Source organism: Hylobates moloch, unplaced genomic scaffold (genome assembly GCF_009828535.3).
Source record: "Hylobates moloch isolate HMO894 unplaced genomic scaffold, HMol_V3 SCAFFOLD_9, whole genome shotgun sequence".
NCBI lineage: Eukaryota > Metazoa > Chordata > Mammalia > Primates > Hylobatidae > Hylobates > Hylobates moloch.
This window is the reverse complement of record NW_026652284.1, coordinates 65,071,676-65,093,806: the sequence shown is the minus strand read 5'-3', so window position 1 is coordinate 65,093,806 and position 22,131 is coordinate 65,071,676. Positions and strand designations below refer to the sequence as shown.

The 22,131-nt window shown below is 35.3% G+C and overlaps 1 protein-coding gene and 1 non-coding gene across 21 annotated transcripts in view; one reads left to right on the top strand and one right to left on the bottom strand.

Moving 5' to 3' along the window:
- RALYL (RALY RNA binding protein like) overlaps positions 1-22,131 on the bottom strand; it is a 751,296-nt gene that overhangs the window by 271,473 nt on the left and 457,692 nt on the right. The gene's annotated exons all lie outside the window — the stretch shown is intronic.
- On the top strand, positions 4,183-4,289 carry LOC116814083 (U6 spliceosomal RNA). The gene has a single exon (XR_004371167.1). It is a non-coding gene; the product is annotated as a U6 spliceosomal RNA (small nuclear RNA).

Here is a 22,131-nt window from a genome sequence, read left to right as displayed (position 1 = left end):
GCTTCAGAGGAACAAGCTCTCGATAATTTTGATGTAAAATAAGCAAGAATTAGCACTAATCTCCTTGGGGGTGTTTTGAGACTAAATTAAGAAAGATGAATATAAAGAGAGTAAAAAGACTAGGAATCAGTTGAAATGCGCACTTCTAGTTTGCAAACTGCTCTATTTACAGAGAAATGCATCAAATAGCAAAATACTCGGTGTTTGGCAGAAAATAAGTTATACTTATTTTAATAAGTAGATAATTTTTTGAGAATTTTTCATTTACTAAACTATGGTATAAATCTAGGGAAGGAGTTGGACACACTTTCTCCATTAGTAATGGAAGCACACCATTTACTGGAGGTCTGGACTGTAAAAAGTGAATGGCCATCTTATATTATAGGGTGTTTTGAATCCTTGATATTTGATGTGGACAGACTTGATCAACAGCATGCTCAGCTCCATAACCTTAAGCAAATTAATGCAGGAACAGAAAACCAAATATCACATGCTCTCACTTATAAGTGAGAGTTAAACACTGAGCACACATGGACATAAAGATGGGAACAACAGACACTGTGGACTACTAGAGTGGGGAGGGAGGGAGAAGATTGTGGGCTGAAAAACTAACTACTGGGGACTATGCTCACTACCTAGACACAATATACCCATGCAACAAACCTGCACAGGTACCTCCACTATCTAAAATAAAAGCTGAAATTTAAAAAAATGCTCAGAAGCACATGGGTGTTCCAAAATGGTAATGCCCAAATGGCCCTGCCCAAGCCCAGAGACTATTCATGATCATCTAGTGTCAACATTTAGTGAAAAGGGATGAATGCCAAATTACTTTGGTTTAACATACAGAGTCAAAGTGTACCCAGTGAGATGGACTGTGCAGGGGTTATCTGACAAAACCAACACTAGACCGAAAGTTGTGGCTGTGAATCCCAGTTATCTATTACTGTATTACATCATTTCAAAGGGTGGGACCAAGTTTATTTTTCTATGTGTTTCTTGCAAGACACATGAACATAAAAGGCCTTGATAATCATTGAGTAAATGATTATGAATTAATGAATAAATGGATGGATGGATGGACGTGTTGTTGAACACTTAACCTCAATAGCTCTCTTGCCAATTATCTGACATTTACCAGTAAATTTCTCGGATTTTTGATTATCTACTTTTTGATTTCTTTATGTTTTGTGATTTTTAAAAAAATCCTTAAATATTCTTCTCTGTCTTATCAGGTTATTTCTGAGCTCTAACTACCCTACTTTGGTCTCACTCCATTATCAACCAAGCTCTAATAACAGTCATCATAAGCAAATTTATGTTGTCATCTTTAAATCTTTCCTCACATCCACTCACCAGAATGACCGTTCTATTTGTACAGTGTCTCAGTAATATATGCCTCTCTATTTAATGCCAACTATAATTACCCAAGTTTAGATAACAACTTTATAAGTGACCTTGCTACACCAACAAACTGACTCAAAGTGTCTTCTCAGCATAATGTTGGAACTCCCACTCAGGCTCTCTGTACTCTAACCACCTGGATCTACTACCTTTCCACTTTTAAATCACTGTGTCCTTGTATTTATTACAGCTGTTCTGTTTTAAATAATGCCCCAACTCCCCATCCCCTGTTACATACATACACACACCAAAGTTTTATTCCTTTAAGACCTTTACCAAAACTCACTCTATGACTGCTTCTCTTTTTCACTCAGGCAGAATTTATTACTTTCTTGCTCTGGGCTCCAACAATAGCATTCATCACTCTATTGAAATAAGCTGAAGGACAATGTGAAATAAGGTTTTAATCCTGTTTGAATCCCTTAAAGCTAGCATAGTGACTATTCAGTAAGCATTTCCTGATTATCATATACCTTGACAGACACAGAACCCCATGAAAATGAAGTGGTAATTTATAAAACGATTGCCTGCTATTATCACACACCTTTTCATCATCAAAGGAGGTAAGCCATGGAGAAAGAGCCTACAAACATATGCCTTAGAGGATTAAAAATAGTAATGAAAAAGAATTTTAAAAGGCTGTTATCTCTATGGCATGATTTTCCTGCAGACCACCATGCACTCCTCAGCCTATGTGGAATGCCCATTTTCTTGCTCATTCTCAGAAACGCACTGCCATCCTCCCTAGGTTATATAACTCCAGGCAAGTTTTCAAATTGAGTCCCTAAACACCACTCCCACTAAGTTACTTGTTGGGCTGACTGGTTCTCAGTGTAGATCAGGAATGGTATAAGATATATTTGTTACATTCTATCATACCAGAAACAAGGAAGTTATCAGTGATGACCAGGGTCAAGTCTAAAGTTCTCTGGAGCCAATCTGAAGTGGTTGTCATTGACCAAAGTTGGGATTATTCAGGGGAAAAAATGTAATGGACTGAAGAGATTAATTTTGAAAAACATGAGTTCATAATGATAACAGGAAACATCCTTCAGCAGTCTACTTTAACTGATATTCAAGTACCAATTCATCATTTTGAAAACTGATAAAGAAGCAAGACTTTATCTTGATTTTCCTATACCCACTGTACTGTGGCATAACTAAATAGTCAATCAGAGAAAGTTTCTCTTCATAGAAAATTATGGCAAATATATTAAGAAGGGGTAAAAGAAAATAACCACTTAAAGTTCTTGACAAAATTCTGGATTTAGGGAATGAAAATAATGGTCCATAAAATCCAAAAAGACACTTAAAACAGGTCGCACGGGTCTCTTGATAGAAGTACTCAATATTACCGATGAAGTATTCCAGCCCATACTCGAACCTGAATATGAACAAGTCTCTAGATTTAGCTAACAGTTTAAAGGAAATACAAGAGGCAAGGAGAAAAAAAAAGTAAAAATAAACAGAAGGTCAAAATAAGCAAAAAATCCATAGGTCAAATTACCTGCTGTCTTCTGCAAATGAATTAAATGGCAAAACAGAAAAGAGAAAAAGGAACTTCTTCCTTTTGTTTTAAAAACCCATGTCCAGCTTTCACACTTTTACCTAACTTAAATTTACCCTCACAATGTTGCACTTATCATTCAGGAATGTAATCACAGATTACTTACTTGTCTTTCCTAATTGATATAGCAGAAACAATGTCTTGTTAATTTTGTATTAGCAACTGCCACCAGAGTGCCCAGCACACAGCTCATAATAGGTGCTCATTGAATGTTTGCAGAATAAATAAATGAATAAACTCCAAGCACCATCAACTGGCCCCTTTATCCCAATGTTATAATTCATTTTCTTCTTGCTAAATCTGGGAGTATGAAGCAAGAGGACTGCAGTGGAAGCAAGGTGGCACAGAAACGTTTTCATTTGATCTCAGATAAAGGTTTGCAAAGCTTGCTCTTTATGAGTATTTTCAGTATTTGTTACACATTAGTCCCTCCTGAAAAAATTTTAAAAATACATATGGTTGGTCCCATAACCAGACATTTTGATTTATTTGATTTTGAGTGGGACCCAGAAACAGCATTTTTTGTAACTCCTCAGTTGGCACAAACGCGGGGCCAGGATAAATTGCTCTGTATCATTTTCAATGCCTTTCCATTCCACATGTCTCTCAAACTCTAACCTCCCATAAGTACAGAGTTCTTTGTTGTGCCTGCAGATTCTAGTGCAGAGCCTGGTTCACTGTTAGATATTTATCTTTGTGTGTGTGCCTGTATACAGGTTTGTGCACATGTGTGCTCATTTTCGTATGCATATTTTGTTCACATGAATAAATATGAAGGCCCTTTTTCAATAGAGCATCTTCACCATGGTCTCAGAAGTAAGAGACTCAGGTCATGAAACCAATAACAAGCAAAATAGGCTAGTATTTCAGAGCAATGTAAAAATATGTTATGGTGGTTAGATATATACATTAAAGCTGACTCTTCATGAAAGAATAGAGCCAACCTTGGTTGGCAGAATCAAAGATCTGTTATCTTTGTTTTACTGACAAAACATATACAGATCTAAAAGCATATCAATACCTGAACCATTAGGATGACTGTTAGTTCTCTATGTGATAAGACCAATCTATATCCAGAAAATACTAGATAAACAAGTGGTCTAGTATTGTCTTTTATTTTTTGTTGACAGATTTTTTTTACTATGATCTTTTATTTTATGATATAAGAGAGATGAAAAATAGTTTAGATGGCTTAGTCAAGACTTGTGTTTGTGCTTGCTTTGGCAGCACATGTACTAAAACTGAAGTGATACAGAGAAGAGTAGCATGGCCCCTGTGCAAGGATTACATGCAAATTTGTGAAGTGTTCTGTATTTCTCCAGGAGTTGGATTTTGAAAAAATTAATAAAATAGACTTCTAGCTAGCTAATAAAGAAGAAAAAAAGAGAAGATACAAATAAACACAAGCAGAAATGATAAGGGGATATCACGACTAATGCCACAGAAATACAAACAACCATTAGAGAATACTATAAACACCTCTATGCACATAAACTAGAAAATCTAGAAGAAATGGATAAATTCCTGGACACATACACCCTCCCAAGACTGAAGCAGGAAGAAATTGAATCCCTGACTAGACCAAAAATGAGTTCTGAAATTGAGGCAGTAATAAGTAGCTATAAACAATAAAACAGCACAGGACCAGACAAATACTCCTAGAGTTACAAAGAAGAGCTGGTACCATTCCTACTGAAATTATTCCAAAAAATTGAAAAGGAGGGACTCCTTCCTAACTCATTCTATGAGGCCAGAATCATCCTGATAAAAAAAAAAAACCTGATAGAGATACAACAAAAAAAGAAAACTTCAGGCCAATATTCTTGATGAAGATCAATGCAAAAATCCTCAACAAAATACTGGCAAACCAAATCCAGCCACACATATCAAAAAGCTTAACCACCATGATCAAACAGACTTCATGCAAGGTTGGTTCAACATGCACAAATAAATAAATGTGATTCATCACATAAACAGGACTAAAGACAAAAACAACATGATTATCTCAATAGATGCAGAAAAAGCCTTCAATAAAATTCAACATCCCTTCATGTTAAAAACTCTCAGTAAACTAGGTATTGAAGGAATATACCTCAAAATAATAAGAGTCATATATGACAAACCCACAACCAATATCATAGTCAACAGGCAAAAGTTGGAAGCATTCCCCTTGAAAACTGGCACAAGACAAGGATGTCCTCTTTCACCACTTCTATTCAACATAGTATTGGAAGTTCTGGCCACGGGAATCAGGCAAGAGAAAGAAATAAAGGCATTCGAGTAGAAAGAGAGAAAGTCAAACCATTCCTGTTTGTAGATGACACGATCCTATAGCTAGAAAACCTCATCATCTCACCCTAAAAGCTTCTTAAGCTGATAAACAACTTCAGCAAAGTCTCATATACAAAATCAATATTCAAAAATCACTAGCATTCAGATACACCACCAACTGTCAAGCCAAGAGCCTAATCAGGAATAAACTCCCATTCACAACTGCCACAAAAATAATACCATACCTAGGAAAACAGCTAAGGAAGGAAGTGAAAGATCTCTACAAGGAGAACCACAAACCTAAAAGACATCAGAGATCACACAAACAAATGGAAACACATTCCATGCTCATGGATAGGAAGAATCAATATGATGAAAATAGCCATACTGTCCAAGGGAATTTATAGATTCAATACTATTCTCATTAAACTACCACTGATATTCTTCATAGAACTAGAAAAAACTTATTTTAAAATTCATATAGAACCAAAAAAGAACCTGAACAGTCAAGGCAATCCAAAGCAAAAAAAAAAAGCTAGAGGCATCGCACTCATGCTACCTGACTTCAAACTATGCTATGGGGCTAGAGTAACCAAAGCAGCATGGTGCTGGTACAAAGACACAAAGACCAATGGAACATAATAGAGGACCCAGAAATAAATCCACACACCTACAACCATCTGATCTTCGACAAACCTGACCAAAACAAGCAATGGGGAAAGGATTTCCTATTTAATAAACAGTGCTAAGATAACTGAATAGCCATATGCAGAAGATTAAAACTGGATTCCTTCCTTACACCGTATACAAAAATCAATTCAGGATGGATGAAAGACCTAAATGTAAAACCCCAAACTATAAAATCCCCAGAAGAAAACCTAGGCAATAGCATTCAGGACATAGGCACAGCAAAGATTTCATGATGAAGATGCCAAAAGCAATTGCAACAAAAGCAAAAATTGAAAAATGGGAGCTAATTAAACTAAAGAGCTTCTGCACAGCAAAGGAAACTATCATCAGAGTGAATGGACAGCCTAGAGAATGGGATAACATTTTTGCAATCTACCCATCGGACAAAGGTCTAATATCTAGGGTCTACAAGGAACGTAAACAATTTTACAATTAAAAAAAGACCCAATTAAAAAGTGGGCAAAGGACATGAACAGATACTTCTCAAAAGAAGACATGCATGCAGCCAACAAACATGAAAAAAAGCTGAACATTACTGATCATTACAGAAATGCAAATAAAGCCGCAGTGAAATACCATCACACACCAGTCAGAATGGCTATTATTAAATAGCCAAAAAACAACAGATGCTAGTGAGGTTGTGGAGAAAAAGGAACACTTTTGTTGGTGGGAGTGTAAATTAGTTCAGCCATTGTGGAAGACAGTGTGGCAATTCCTCAAAGACCTAGAGGCAGCATTCCCTCCAGCAATCTCATTACTGGGTATATACATAAAGGAATATAAATCATTCTATTATAAAGATACATGCACACGTATGTTCACTGCAGCAATTTTCACAATAGCAAAGTCATGGAATCAACCCAAATGCCCACCGATTATAGACTGGATAAAGAAAATATAGTACATATATACCATGGAATAGTATCAGACATAAAAAAGAACAAGATCATGTCCTTTGCAGGGACATGGATGGAGCTGGATGGAACCCATTATCCTTGGCAAACTAACACAGGAACAGAAAAGCAAACACCACATATTCTCACTTGTTAGTGGGAGCTGTACAATGAAAATACATGGACACAGGGAGGAGAACAACCCACACTTGAGCCTGTTGAGGGGTGGGAAGAGGGAGAGCATCAGTAAGAATAGCTAGTGGATGCTGTGCTTAATCTGTAGGTGATGGGATGATCTGTGCAGCTAATCACCATGGCACACGTTTAACTATGTAACAAACCTGCATATCCTGCACATGTATCCCTGAACTTAAAAGTTCAAAATCCCAAAAGTAAATAAATAAAATTATATATGCATTTTATACACTATTTTATATAAATATGTAGTAATAGATTAATTGTGGATGCCTATATATGATCTAAAACTATATTAAAATACATTTCCATAATTTGATCCAAAAAGATGTTTTTTTATTTTGAAAAGTTTCAAATATATACAAAAGTCAAGAGATTGGTGTAATGATTACCACGTGTTCAACACCCAGTTTAAACAATTATAAGCTCAGCCTTGTTTCATCTACTTTCCAACCTCAGATTATTTTGAACTAAATCTTAGACATTATCATAAGCCTCTCATCATGTGTATGTAAAGAATAAGATTTCTTTGTTTAAACAAAATCAAAATACTTATCACATCTAAAAACATTAAAATGATGTCTTAATTTCATAAAATAGTTATTAGTTAAATTACCTTGATTGTTCTCAAAATATTTTTCTTTATATGTTGTTCAAATACAGATCCAAATAAGATCTATAAACTGATCAAGGACCTAAAGCATGTATTAGTGTGCATGTGTGGGTAGAGTGCAAGAAGGGAAGTTTTCAGAAGCAAGGTAGGAAATGAAAGCACACGTCCTTCCATGAAGCCCATCATAAGCCAGGTGAAAGAGTTTGAGCATTATCCTGAGAGCAGTGAGAATCCATTGAAATACTTTAAAGATTGAGACATGAGCATATTTAAGAGGCAAAGAAATTGAATGAATATTAAGGGAGCTAGAAAAGAGTTCACATGTTGAATTGTGGGTTTCATAGCTTTCAAACATTTTATGTATTGACTTTATTTGTCTGTGAGAACTAAATTTGGAGGTCTTTAAAGATTATGAGAAAAGCTACCTTAAATCTTGACAACTATAAGAAGTATGGGACCACAAGGAAAAAAAAAAAATGGTAACAAAAATGTGACTATGACTAAGTAGAGCTGGCTCCAGTTCAAAGAAATGTGAAAAAGGGGTTTTGCACAATTCCTTCTACACTGCCAGGCCAGTTTATCTGGGAAGAAAAGAGGCAAGAAGAAGAAATAAATGACCATATGCTTAGGTGGAGCTTCCTTTTGTTTATCAAAACATGTATGTAATGAAAGAAAACTATGTCAAAAGACTATTGCCATAAATTAACCATGCCTATATCAAAATAATTCAGAGAATCTAGAAAGTAACCATGGATTAAATTCAAGCAAAAAGAATGGAGATATTGTTACAATAATAAAAAGCACATTTGATTTGAAAGCCTAGTCATTAAGATAGTACTATACACACTGCATAATCAACAATAAAGATTTGTTTTCCAAAATTTATACAGCAAAATTCGAAGAGAATGAAATAGCAGAATGAAATTGATTTATCAGAGGAGTGGGTGACTTTGACTCATATATCTTACTCTATTCTACGGTATATCAAACAGGGCAAAAATAGTAATAATTTATGGTCCCTCTATATATTAATAATAATGTGGGCCGGGCGCGGTGGCTCTTGTCTGTAATCCCAGCACTTTGGGAGGCCGAGGTGGGCGGATCACGAGGTCAGGAGATCGAGACCATCCTGGTTAACACGGTGAAACCTTGTCTCTGCTAAAAATACAAAAAATTAGCCGGGCATGGCGGCATGCGCCTGTAGTCCCAGCTACTCGGGAGGCTGAGGCAGGAGAATGGCGTGAACCCGGAAGGCAGAGCTTGCAGTGAGCCGAGATTGCGCCACTGCACTCCAGCCTGGGCGACAGAGGAAGACTCTGTCTCAAAAATAAATAAATAAATAAATAAAATAAATAAATAAAAATAATAATGTAAGACATTTTATATGTATATTAATATGCTAAATTCTACATCCTGAAAATAGAATACAAACTTTCTTTTCAAATTCTCTTGGGAATATATTCAAAATTTGTTCTATATGAAGTCTCAATAGTCTCAATATAACTTCAGTGAATTCCACATTTACACATAATATATAACTTGCTTTTTGGTAACAACATCAAAGTGGAAGTTAAATTTTAAAAATGGAATCCTCCTCAAAAGGTATCTTTAAGTTGAAAACCTTAAAACTGGGGAAAAGCAAAAAAATTGAAGAATATCTAAATATAATACTTAAAAAACATGAAAAACCACAATCTATGAAATATGGAAATAAAATATAAACTCTATGAAAGGATTCACTGTAAGAAAGTTTATTGTCTTAAGTGCTACACACTGAAATGGGAAAATATAAATTAAATGAATTATTAAATTTAAAAAGCAAAATAAATACCTCTAATGAGACAGAGGGGGAAAAGTTAACTAAGATAAAAGCAGAAATTAATGACATTTAGAAGGTACAGATAAAGCTAATACAATTCAAGCATATGGTTATGTGAAAGAACTGATAACATAAACTACTTAATAAACTAATTAGGACACAAAAAGAGAAATAAAAAAGTAATATAAGTGAGATATATCATTATTGAGAAAATTCAAATAACTCTCAATTCTCAACTTTATGTACATAAATTTGAAAATTTAGAACAAATATCTTTTCTTCAAAAGGGATATCATATCCAAACAGGCCAACTGTAGTAGGATAAATTGAGAAAATTGTAAAGTGCCATGCCTATATCACCTACCAAATATTCGTGGAATAGATACTTCTACTATTCTTCAAAGTGTTATTCTATTATTCTCTCCCTATTGGTAACCATTGTAAATCAGAATAATATACTTAAACCTCTATTTCTTGTCCTATTCATATAGACAGTATTTACTGATTTCTAACTTTATCTTTTAATGATATTAGTAATCCTACTCTCCTTTTCACCTTCAACTTCAAAATATTGGTTATCTATAATTTTAAATTTTGATTAATATGGGGATCATATGCATGCATTTGTAGCCTTGTAGTCACAAATCTTCCAAATTTCAACAGGTTGAATATAAAAGGCAAAAGCACTACATGATATTCATATTATTGTGACTAGGTAAAGCCACTTGATCACATTGCCTTTCTAGCAGTTTGCCTTGAGCCTCCACCCACTCCTAGGCCACTATCACATATTTTATAGCCTTTCTTTTATTTTCTCGTATTTGCTGCCTCTCTGTCAAGTTCTTCTGATGTCTTAAGCTTATTATTAAACTGCTTAGGTCCCCTTTAAGGAAGAGCCTGCCTCAGCAGTTTTAGTGCTGCAACAAGCTACCTTTCTTTATCAAACAGCCCTTTCTGATTGCCTCCCATTGACCAAAGGCACACTCTTCAGGGGTGGCCCTCATCTGATGTCTGATCCAGGGAGGGGTACAATGGCTCTCTCACATTTGGCCTAATGGGTAACACCACAGACAGACCCTATCAACTCCAGAACTTCCTCTGGGTCAGCTTAAGTTGTTGATCAACAGCTTAAGGTGTTGATGCCACATCACAGTTCCACTTCTCTCTCTGCCTGATGCTGCTTCCCCACATCCCTTTTTAAAAGGTGTTGATCTCTACACAGTTTCTAATAAACATTCTACAATCTAATTTCCATCTCAGTGTCTGTTTCCTGGAGAACCCACTCTGCAACAATGCTGTTTTAGTCTAAACTAGCTCCTTGGTCAGTAACCTGGAAATATGCCATTAAACATTATGCCTATACAGCCTGAAACCACTAGCACTGAAGAAAAATCTATCCCACTTGTAGTAAGCTGTCTTCCCCGGAAACAAGTCAGAGTCAACCTACCAATGCTCCTTTCAGGTGTTTTTTCTATTAGAGAGCCCTTGTGTTTTCACGGCAGCCATATCCAGCTGCAAACTGAGACAAAAGGCAAAAGGAGAATTTGGCTTAATATGAGACTGAGATGTAGTTCCCTCCTTTTTCCCTAACCCAATTCCTCTTTCAATACATCCCCTCTTCTCTCAACACCATATCTGACAAATTCTAGCCACAGACTATCAAACTGGGTTTTTCTTTTACTTCACTTTTCCTTATTTATATCATTTTATAAGTGTAAGGGTCATACACAAAGAGGCTTCATCTCCAAGCAGAGAGACCATCAGCTCTGGATTGTCAGTTTTCCACTCAGGCTATCTGTCTATCTGTTGGAACCACGTTCTATGGGATCACTAGTACTGATGACTCTGTTGTTTCTCAGCACACTAACTGCTGTTTCTAAAACTACACGGTTTATCCAGTTTCCTATGCACACACCTTTCTAATTTTAAGACGGAGAAGAAGAAAGTATGAAAGTGAAATATGTTTTTATAGGAAAATACAATTCATAAATTTAAAAAGATGTATCAACTGAAGAATGATGAAGTTCATAAATTTGGAAAGGAGAGCTTTACTTTTCATAAAGGTTGCAGCCTGCAGCATAGCCATTCTGAGAGGCTGGGAAGTGTAACCTCCATCCAGAAGCCAGAAACACACTTTTTGAGGGTCAGAAGAATATGACAGGGATTCATGTTGAATAGACTGGCCAAATATACATATTCAAAACTATAGGAAGAGTCATAAATATTTATAAATAGAGAAATGTGGGCATGTGCAGTTGAGTTTCATGTCTCTCTGTGGGATCCATGTTCCAAAAATGGGTTAGCATAATTGGAGGATACAGTTTTCAGCCCTGTGGTGTCAAAAGGTGAAGCAAGGGACATGAAAACTTTCATTGCACATGGGAGATGGTGTCCAACCTCCCATCCTGTCATTGCTGGGAACTCAACTTCCAAGCTTTCCCTGAGATCCCCTTGACCAAGACAGAATCCATTCAGTCAGTTGGCAGGCTTAGGATTTCATTTTTATTTCTCACAGGTATACTTCATAAAGTAAAAGAACAGCGATCTATATCAAATGGTGAACTCTCTCCTGAAATCCTCCCTCCTCCAGCCCACTGATTGACTTGGAATCTACTCCAATCAGGGCTGACAGCTCTGTAGCCCTGTTGCAACATCTCAACTAGAGCTAGGTCCACAATTTCCTGGAACTCCCATCTTCTTTCTCGATTTATTCTCCCAGTTTTAGAGAAGACTTCCTCAAGTGGCCTCTTTGCCCTTCTTTTAGAGTGTTCTTTCTCTGATCTGTTTTTTCACTCGACTTTCTTCCACCAAAGTTTTATCTTGTAGAAATCTATTGAAGGTATTCATCTGCAGATGGATGCTTTCCTACTCTCTTTGAACTTGCTAATGTATATCTAGAAAGCCCCTTTACTAATGCACTGTTTGAGAAGAAAGGTACGTACATGAGTGCTTTCTGTCAGCCCCAACAAGAAATATTCTAAAAAACCGTAACCAGTTTCGGTGGAGAGTAAGACTTGGATTCTGAGAATCCAAGAAAGAGAAGCTTTCTTTTAACTGCAATTCTATTGAGTTGTGGAAATTTTTACTTTGAAAGCATATTCCTTTGTTTTTTAGTAAAAGAAAACTAATTTGATAAATGGACAAATACTAAACAACTGCTACATACCAGACACAGTTCCAGATGGTTTTTAAAGGGTACAAGAGATGGAGAAAAATCCAACACCTATTATTAAGCAATTTGAAAAGGAAATTGCCATTGCAACAGAACAGCAATTTCTGGATTTGTTACTATACACTAGATCTGCAGAAGCCTACAGATTTTTGGTCTGTTTTAAAAGTAAAATAAAAACAATCTTTACAGTGTCAGCAGCTGAAATTTCTTATACTCATGTAATGTGGGCTTTGAAATAATTTTTTATCATTATATAAAATCTGAATCATCTGCTTAAAGTGAGCTCATTTTGCCTCATAAAACATTTTTTCCATTGTCCCATGTGTTTTAGCATGGTTCCAGCTATAAAATTATAATAATCATAATCTAACAAAATAGAAAATTTCCAGGCTACTTTGGATATTTAATGGGAAAATAGCCAGTTGATTTATCTCATATGGCTTTTTAAACCCAATGCATTTTAAAATACATTTTTTCTCATTTTATATACATTTCAAGTATATTTATCTCAGATAGACAATGCTTTAACAATTACACTAATTATCAAGAAATCTACACTCAATTTTGGGTAACTTGGTATGTTTATATTAACTTTTCAAGTATGATAATAAAATGTTGGACCCGGAAGAGGTGGTGAAACAAATAAAGGCACTTAACACTTTGTGAATGCTCACTATTTACCGAACATCATGAACCTGGATTCTGAAACTCTGGTTTTCTTGTTATAAAATCAGAATACGAATATCTCATCTCATAAGGTGTGAATGAGGACTGAGTGTGCCTAACTCATAGTCAGTAATCAGTCAGGGATATTATTTCTCTCTATATTTCCATCTTTATGGATTAATTTAAATGAGTCTGGTCATATTCCTATGAGTAGAAATCCCTTTTTCAAGAAGACAACTATTTTTCAAGGTTGCCAAAAGAGTTGATGATCAATACTTGTCTATCAAAGGAGAACCTCAGTAATATGAGAAAGGGACTTGCCTTGGGGCCTGCAGAATCAGCTCTACAAAGACACATGGTATAACTAAGAAGAAATTGAGCTGTGCCCTCAATCGGGGTGAAAACCGGTCTTGTACTTTTATAATCAGTTACACTGCAAATATGTCCTCTTGCATATAAAAACAAAACAAAACAAAACAAACAAAAAATAACTGACTTTGGTTATTAACTTACCCTCTATATCCTTCTGTAACTGCGAGAAAGACACAAATTATGAAATTCATTTCGAGTATGTAGCATAATTTTCAGCTGTGGTGAGATATATGCCATAAGGTATTAACCATTGCTGGTTCTCCGTAATGCATAAGATCTTAAAAGTAACTAAACAAGGTTGCTGATTCAGGGGATCCTACTGTTAATTTCTGAAACATACTTCCAGCAATTGAGACAAATTGTCATCTCTAAGCTGAAATTCAGCTTATTCACAGTCTAGTTCTTCATTCTATTTACCAAGTTATATTCATTGGGGATGTACAGTATGGCAGACACTGTGGTATATATTGCAGTAAAAAGACCCCAAACACTTCCCCACTAAATCGAAACAAAAAATCCATTTGACAAGGGATTAATCATCAGAATATAAGGAGTGCAAACGACTCTATAGGAAAAAAAATCTAATAATCCTTGGCCGTGGTGCATATCTGTAATTCTGGCACTTTGGGAGGCCAAGACTGGTGGATCACTTGAGGTCAGCAGTTCAAGACCAGCCTGGCCAACATGGCAAAACCCCATCTCTACTAAAAATACAACAATTAGCTGGGCATGGTGGTGTGCACCTGTAGTCCCAACTACTCGGAAGGCTGAGGCTGGAGAATCACTTGAACCTGGATGGCAGCAGTTACAGTAAGCCGAGATTGCACCACTGCACTCCAGCTTGGGCAACAGAGCGAGACTCTGCTTCAGAAAAACAAAAAAACAAACAAAACAAGACAAAAACAAAAACAAAAAAATCCCTAATAATCTGATTTAAAAAGGGGCAAAAGATCTGAATAGACATTTCTCAAAAGAAGACATACAAATGGGAAACAGCATATGAAAAGGTGCTCCACATCACTGATCTTCGGAGAAATGCAAATCAAAACTACAATGAGATATTGTCTCACTTCAGTCAAAATGACTTTTACCCAAAAGCTAGGCAATATAGAATCCTGGTGAGGATGTAGCAAAAAGGAAAACTTCGTACACTGTTGGTGAGAATATAAATTAGAACAACCCACTATGAAGAACAGTTTGGAGGTTCCCCAAAAAACTGAAAATAGATCCACCATATGATCCAGCAATCCCACCACTAGGTATATATACCGAAAAAGAAAGGAAATTGGTATATCGAAGATATATCTGTATTCTCTTGTTTACTGCAGCACTATTCACAATAGCCAAGATTTGGAAGCAGCTGAAGTGCCCATAAACAGATGAATGAATAAAGAAAATGTGGTACATACACACGATGAGGTACAATTTAGCCACAAATAAAAATGAGATCCTGTTTTTGCAACAACATAGATGGAACTTGAGGTCATTATGTTAAGTGACATAAGCCAGGCACAGAAAGATAAACGTTGCATGTCCTCACTTATTTGTGGAGCTAAATATTAAAACAATTGAACTCCTGGAGATATAAAGTAGAAGGATAGTTACCAGAGGCAGGGAAAGAAGAGCGGTGGTGGGAAGTGGGGATGATTAATGGGTACAGAAAACAGTTAGAATGAATAAGAGCTAGTATTTGGTAACACAACAGGATGACTACAGTCAAAAATAACTTATTGTACATTTAAAAATAAGCAACAGAATAATTGGATTGTTTGTAATAAAATAAAATGATAAATGCTTGAGTGGATGGATATCCCATTTACCCTGTTGTGATTATTACACATCATATGTCTGTATCAAAATATCTCATGTACCATACCTATATGTGGTACATGATATATATATATATATATATAGAACATGAGATATATATATACACATTGGTGGTGGTGGTTTGTTTTGTTTTAATTTTATATATGTACATGTTGGTGATGGTGGCTTGTTTTGTTTTAATTTTTGTGGATACATATATACACTATATATCTATGTAACATATATGTATATATTTTTGTGGATATCTACTATGTGTATATATGTGTGTGTTTGTGTTTATATACATATACTATGTATCCACAAAAATTAAAACAAAACAAACCACCACCACCACCAAAAAACCAAAATACAAACCCTGTTCTCAATGGGCTTACCTTTTAGAGAGGCAGACAGATTATAAGTGAAATAAATAAGTATAAAATAAGGTATTTGAGAAGGTGTAAGTTCTATGGAGAATATTAAAGTAAAAACACTTTAGAGAATATTAAGATAAAAGAGTTAAAATATTTTTACTTTAATATTCTCCATAGAACTTACACATTCTAACACACCTTATTTTATGGAAGTATGTTAGGTCTGTTTTACGGAGGTACGTTAGAAGGTCTGTTTTACGGAGGTATGTTAGGAGGTATGTTTCATGGAGGAATGGGGAAAAGTAAGATGTGTGGTAATGGGGCTTTTGCTGTTTAAATTTGATTAATCGGAGATCTCTACTGGAAGATGACACTTTGGCAAAGAGCTGAAGGAAGGAAGGAAGCCATTGGGCAATAAGAGGGAAAAGTATACCAAATAGAGGGACTGGCAATTGCAAAGGCCCTATGAGAGAAGGGAGCTTAATATGCTTCAGGAAAGCAAGGAAGCTACTGACTGTGGCTGAAAAAGAATGAGTAAAAGAAAGGTAGGAGGTGAGGTCCAGAATGTGTGTGTGTGTGTGTGTGTGTGTGTGTGTGTGTGTGTGCGCGCGCGCGCGCATTGCATGTGTAGCTCTATGGGCCATGTAGGTGCTTTTTGCCCTCATCCTCAGCTTGTCTATATTTATGTAGCGATAAATATGTTGATATTTTCTTAGAACTCTTTTGACTAGAAATAATCTATTTTGTTGAATATTGGTTTTTTAAAAAGTGGCATATAATTTAAAGCAGCTGAAGAAGAGTAGTTTTATTAATCAATCTTACCCAGGGACAAATTCTTTCTAAAGAAAGCATGTGTACAGCATGCATAAATTTCTAATATTATACTCTGGTACCCACTCTCAAGTTTCATATCCCGTTCGTTTGTTTGTTGCTTTTAGCATTGGACTAACTGGTATACACAGTGAGATTTACGCAAGTATCCTGGAGACATTAACTTGACAGATGTCCAAGTTCTCTATTTTTCTTTAAGCATTTAAAGTAGAAACCACATTTCTAGTTTTCCAGTAAATTGATGCAATGTCTGAATCTTGATTAAATAAACCTGGTTTCTTAGTGTGGTCTAGAGTGACCATAAAATTTATCATCCAAATGAGACACTTCGGAAGAGGACAAATGCTAAGCCGGATAGGCAACAATCAGAACTGTCCCAGACAACCAGAATACATGGGCCCCAGAGATAGATTGGACAAGAGTTTTGGTGGTAAGCAGACCAAGAATTGAATCATAGCCTTACCTCTTACTCCCTTTATGGACTTAAACATATTATACAGCCTGTTTTAGATTCATAATGTGGGGTTATAAAACCTAACTCACTGTTGTTTACAAGGATTTATTCAGATGAAAAAACACACGTCTAATACAGAGCCATTTTAACAAGGGGATCTAAGCAAAGATAGGGACGTAGGAATAAATATGTTCAATTGTTGTAAAAGTTATTGAAAGGAGATTGCTATAATACTTTCCTGGGTAAAGTTACTCTAAGGCCATAGCAGCATAGAACTATCATTACTCAGTGAGTATCAAAGAGACTATTGGGGTTCTGAACATCCTGTGGCATAAATAATAGTGCAATCATTTAACTAAAATCATACCATTTGAAGCAATGGAATCATCAAATATAGTATCTATTACGCTTACTATTAGAACAGTAAACCTTATAATAGAGAGATAATTTCTAAGTTTTTAGGTATCAGACTGATTGATTTAAAATGCTAAGTTGGAAGAAGAGATTTACATTCTTACCCTCCTCTTACAATTGTAGTCCAGTGCTGTGCCTACTTGTATAAACACTTTTGACAGCAAATTGTCTTACACTTGAGATTCCTATGTGTAATCACAGGGGACTGGAATACTTATGAGACATTTTAGGCCTTTGGATTTAATAATATGTTCAATTTTCATGTCACATAAAAATGTGAGGATTCTGGCAAAAGATTCTAAGATCTTTACTATGCAAAGACTTGTAGAAATATTCTCATTTTCTCAGTTTCAAGATATTCGGACTTTTTTCCTACTCTTTTAAATCATCCTAATCCAATTGATCTGCTCTGCTCTTTTCTTTCCCAGGCTTTATCTACAGAATCTGACATCCTGTTCCTTTCTAACAATTGGCTCAATACATTACCTACTTTGCTCCAAATCTAATTCAATAATTATCTTTATTTCCTCATCTTTCTCTCGAAAGTCTATTTCTCTTAAGTTTTTTTCATATAACACGTTTTATGAAATTGTCATAATTTTTTATAGGCACCTTAACTTTTGTCAATTTCCATAGTCTGTAAAGTATACCAAATGACATATTTATGTATTCTGTTGCTTATTTTTGACACTTTAAACTTTTCAAGATGAAATAAATTCAAATGCTGTGTTTATTCTATGGAAAACATTTGCCTCTATCTCTAAGTTTAACTGCTGCCAAAACCTGGAGGTTGAAGTAAATTTCTGTGTTTCAGCAAATTTCCCTACTTGTCTCATAATTAGGATTGAATTTAGTCATACGTATTTTATCTTCACTGCTTGTGCCTAGAAATAAGCAATCTAATATTGTGGTTCCATACAAGTTATTAATTACAGTATAAATATTAACTATATTAATATTAACTGTATTATTAACAGTTATGGCATTTATATCATGCTATCCATATTTCCAGGCATTGGTCTAAATAAATTTTAGAATTTTAAAGATTAACATAGTCTATAACCTGAAGGGATTTATAAAGGAGTTGTGGTGACAACATATGCAATCCTTATGTGAACCTAAGAAATGAGTGAATATGATTAATTAATACGATTTTTATAAAAATAACACAAAGGGAGGGAGGTCTTGAGAATAAGATATCACTGTGAGAGATTAATTCAACAAATATTTACTCGATGAATGAGCACTATGTGGTGTTATGCTTAAAGGGATGATAGATAAATAAGACTATAATTTTCCCTCCAGAAGAACAAACTCCAAAGGATTTGGTGAGAAAATCTTCTCAGATAGGTAGATGGAACCACCATGTGTTCCCTGTATCACTTTTGTTAAGATATTATAGTATTATTAAAAATGTTATATATACATATATATACACAATACACATATATTCATAATTCAACTTAATGCATTGAATATAAATTCAAATAATGTATTAATAATTTTATCAAAATGCTTGAGACATCCTTTTTATGATTATAAAATATGAGAATTAAATATTTTCCCTCTTGAAATACATACATTTAAATATTTTAATAAGATGTATAATGATTTCTTCCATGCATAGTAATGCGAATATACTCTAAAGTTTTAGATTTTTCTTATGTTAATAGTTCACCATGTGTGAAAAATGTTTAGCATGGCCAGGGAAGAGGAATCAGAATCACTGGACAAAAGATTATCTTCAGCAAGCTAGTTCTAGTCTTGCAGTGAAAAGCAACCCTCTGGCACCATCTATTGACTGCATTGCTTTACTTTCTAATCAAACCACATGCAAATTAGTACTGAATGAATAAAACATAAACTTTTCTTCCTCATTTTTTGTTTATGATGGGGAGCTTGAGCCATGTATGCTGACAGCAGTTGATGAATTAAGATATACTGGTAAATTTATGTGGCACCCGTGGAATCTGATGTTTTCTAATTGCTAATGAAAACTTGCTTTAACGTGTCTGCAGGAGTCTACCTCCACAGGTGATATACTGGAATGTTTAATCAGAGACCAAAATGATCCTTGCCAGAATTAAGTGGCAATATCGTGTGTGTGTGTGTGCACGCATGTGCACACATGCTTAAGCATTTAAACTCTGCTGGAGAGTCCCTAACACAATATTCTGTGGTACTAACTTTAAACCTGGACATTGAAAAGACAGCTATTCAAAGAGCACCCATTAGCTACCACTGTATAGGGAAATACTTTGACAGGGACCATTTAATGTAATCCTTCCCCAAATTACAGATGAGGAAATTAGGCACAAAACAATTAAGCACCTTGCACTAACTCACATCTTCCAGGATTTTCATTCAAATGTCACTTTTTCAGTAAGCTCTTTCATAGCTGTCTTGCCTAAAATTCTGAACATCTCTCAAGCACTCCTTGTCCTTCTTTCTTGTTTAATAATGATCACCATAATATACTGTGTCTTTTACTTACATGTCATGTTTCTTGTGTATCTCCCTCCATGGAATGTAAGCTTCATGACACCACGAGTTTTATGAGTTCTCTTCAAGGGAAAGGTAAGTACTAGAGATAATAAATTGAGTCTACAAAGACCTATCGTTCTCTCACACTAGAAGATTCTTTCGTGAGCTCCAAAACTGCATATTCTGGGTTATATTTCATTATAGGTTAACTTAATAAAATCTCTTTATGAATTGCAACATTACCTTGTGCAAAGAACACAAGGTGTGAAGTCATGTAGATAGATTTGAATACTACCTTCTCCAATTTCTATCCTCAGGCATGTTTATTCAGTCCTTACAAATACACATCACCCTCTTACTTCTCTGACCTTTCATCTTACTCTTCTTTTCCATATTCACCTGCACATCCATAGTCCACTCCAGCTCTCCTCATTTCTGTTCCACAAACATGCCAGACATGCTTATACCTCAAGACCATCATGCTGTTTCCTCTGCCTGAAATGCATCCCCATCCAATATCCCACTGCACAACTTTCTAATCCTTTTCAAGGCTTTGTTTAATATAACTTTCTCTTTAACATCATCTCTGTTCCCCTCCAGATCTTAAAGACCTATAGGCTTGGAGAACAAGGTTGGCGGTCTGAGCTTGAATCTCCCCATTGATACTTCTCCCAAAAAACTATAAAACCAACAAGGGGAACAAACAAAACCACAGATGATTCACATGTCCAGGAGCACTAGGAAGTATTTCCATTGCCTGTGGTGTGGAGAAAGAAGGAGAGGAACCTTAAGAACTAAAAAAGAATAGGATTCTACATGAATTAGATAAAACACAAACAAAATCATCATCAAAGTGAGAAAGTTCAATACAAATACCCAAATGCTGAACACAGGTCAGAACTTGGTGGTTCCTAACACTGGGTTTAGCGAAAGTGAGTGGTGCCAGAAGTGGCAACAGCAGGGAGTTATTGACAGTAGATGGAAGGGGGAAGTCAGATGTATAAAGCTGGAAAGGAAAGAAACAAAGAAAACAAACAAAAGGGAATAAAACACTCCAATCCCTCTGCCCACAACACTACAATCAAAACACCATTCATAAAAGAAATTACACAGATTTGGGCTGAACTGAAAGAAGTGGGCACTCTCAATTTATGAGGAGTACAGCCATAGAAAAAAATCAGACCACATCCACACAGAACTATTTTGAAAAATCACTAAAACTGAATTGACGCATTTCAGCTGATGAAAATTCTTCCCACAAAACCAACCAAAGAACTGAAGAGACCTATAATACAATACACCAAACTAAAGTAAATATCCTCAAATGAACATTTGGAAATTTTTTCAAAGTATGCTGAATTAGAAAGATAAGCACTGAAAGCAGCAAAGGACAAAAACAGGAAGAAATAAAATGAGAATCAAATGAACCCAAGAAAGAAATAAAAAAATTAAATATGAGAATTGAAAAGTAAGTTACAAAATTACCAAAAATATGAATTCAAATGACAATTGTATAAAGGGTATTGAATAAAGAGGAAAACAACCAGGGTAATGTAAATGACTTTTTTTATTTAAAAAAAATAAAAGAGAAAGGGTCAGAGAGAAGATGCTTGAAATGGAGGCTAAGTAAAGGATGTCCAAGATTTGCGTATCTGGGGCCTTTCACTAAGAAAACCAAAACCATGAAAGAGAACTAATATCTAAAACTATAGGTCAAGGAAACTTCCCAGAAAACAAAAGAAGACCTGAATCTGCATCTTGAAAAGATGTATTAAGGAAAATTGAACTGATGTGAGCAATTCCAAACCATACTCAAGTTAAACTATTAGACTTAAAAAAACATAAAGTATCCTCAGGGTCTCCAGGAAATGAAAAGACAAGGTACAAAAGCATGAGAATAGACAGGCAATCAGACCTCTCAAAAATAAAAAAGAAAATCAACATGAAGCAGAATTTTCAAGAAATTTAGAAATTCTGACATCAGCTAAGTCCTTGAAGTGTGAAAGGAATAGAAAAAAGTTTTGAATGTGCAAAACACACATTTATGTGCCCTTTCAAAGGTATCTGCTAGAGGATAAGCTTCATCCAACCAAGTCTGACCAA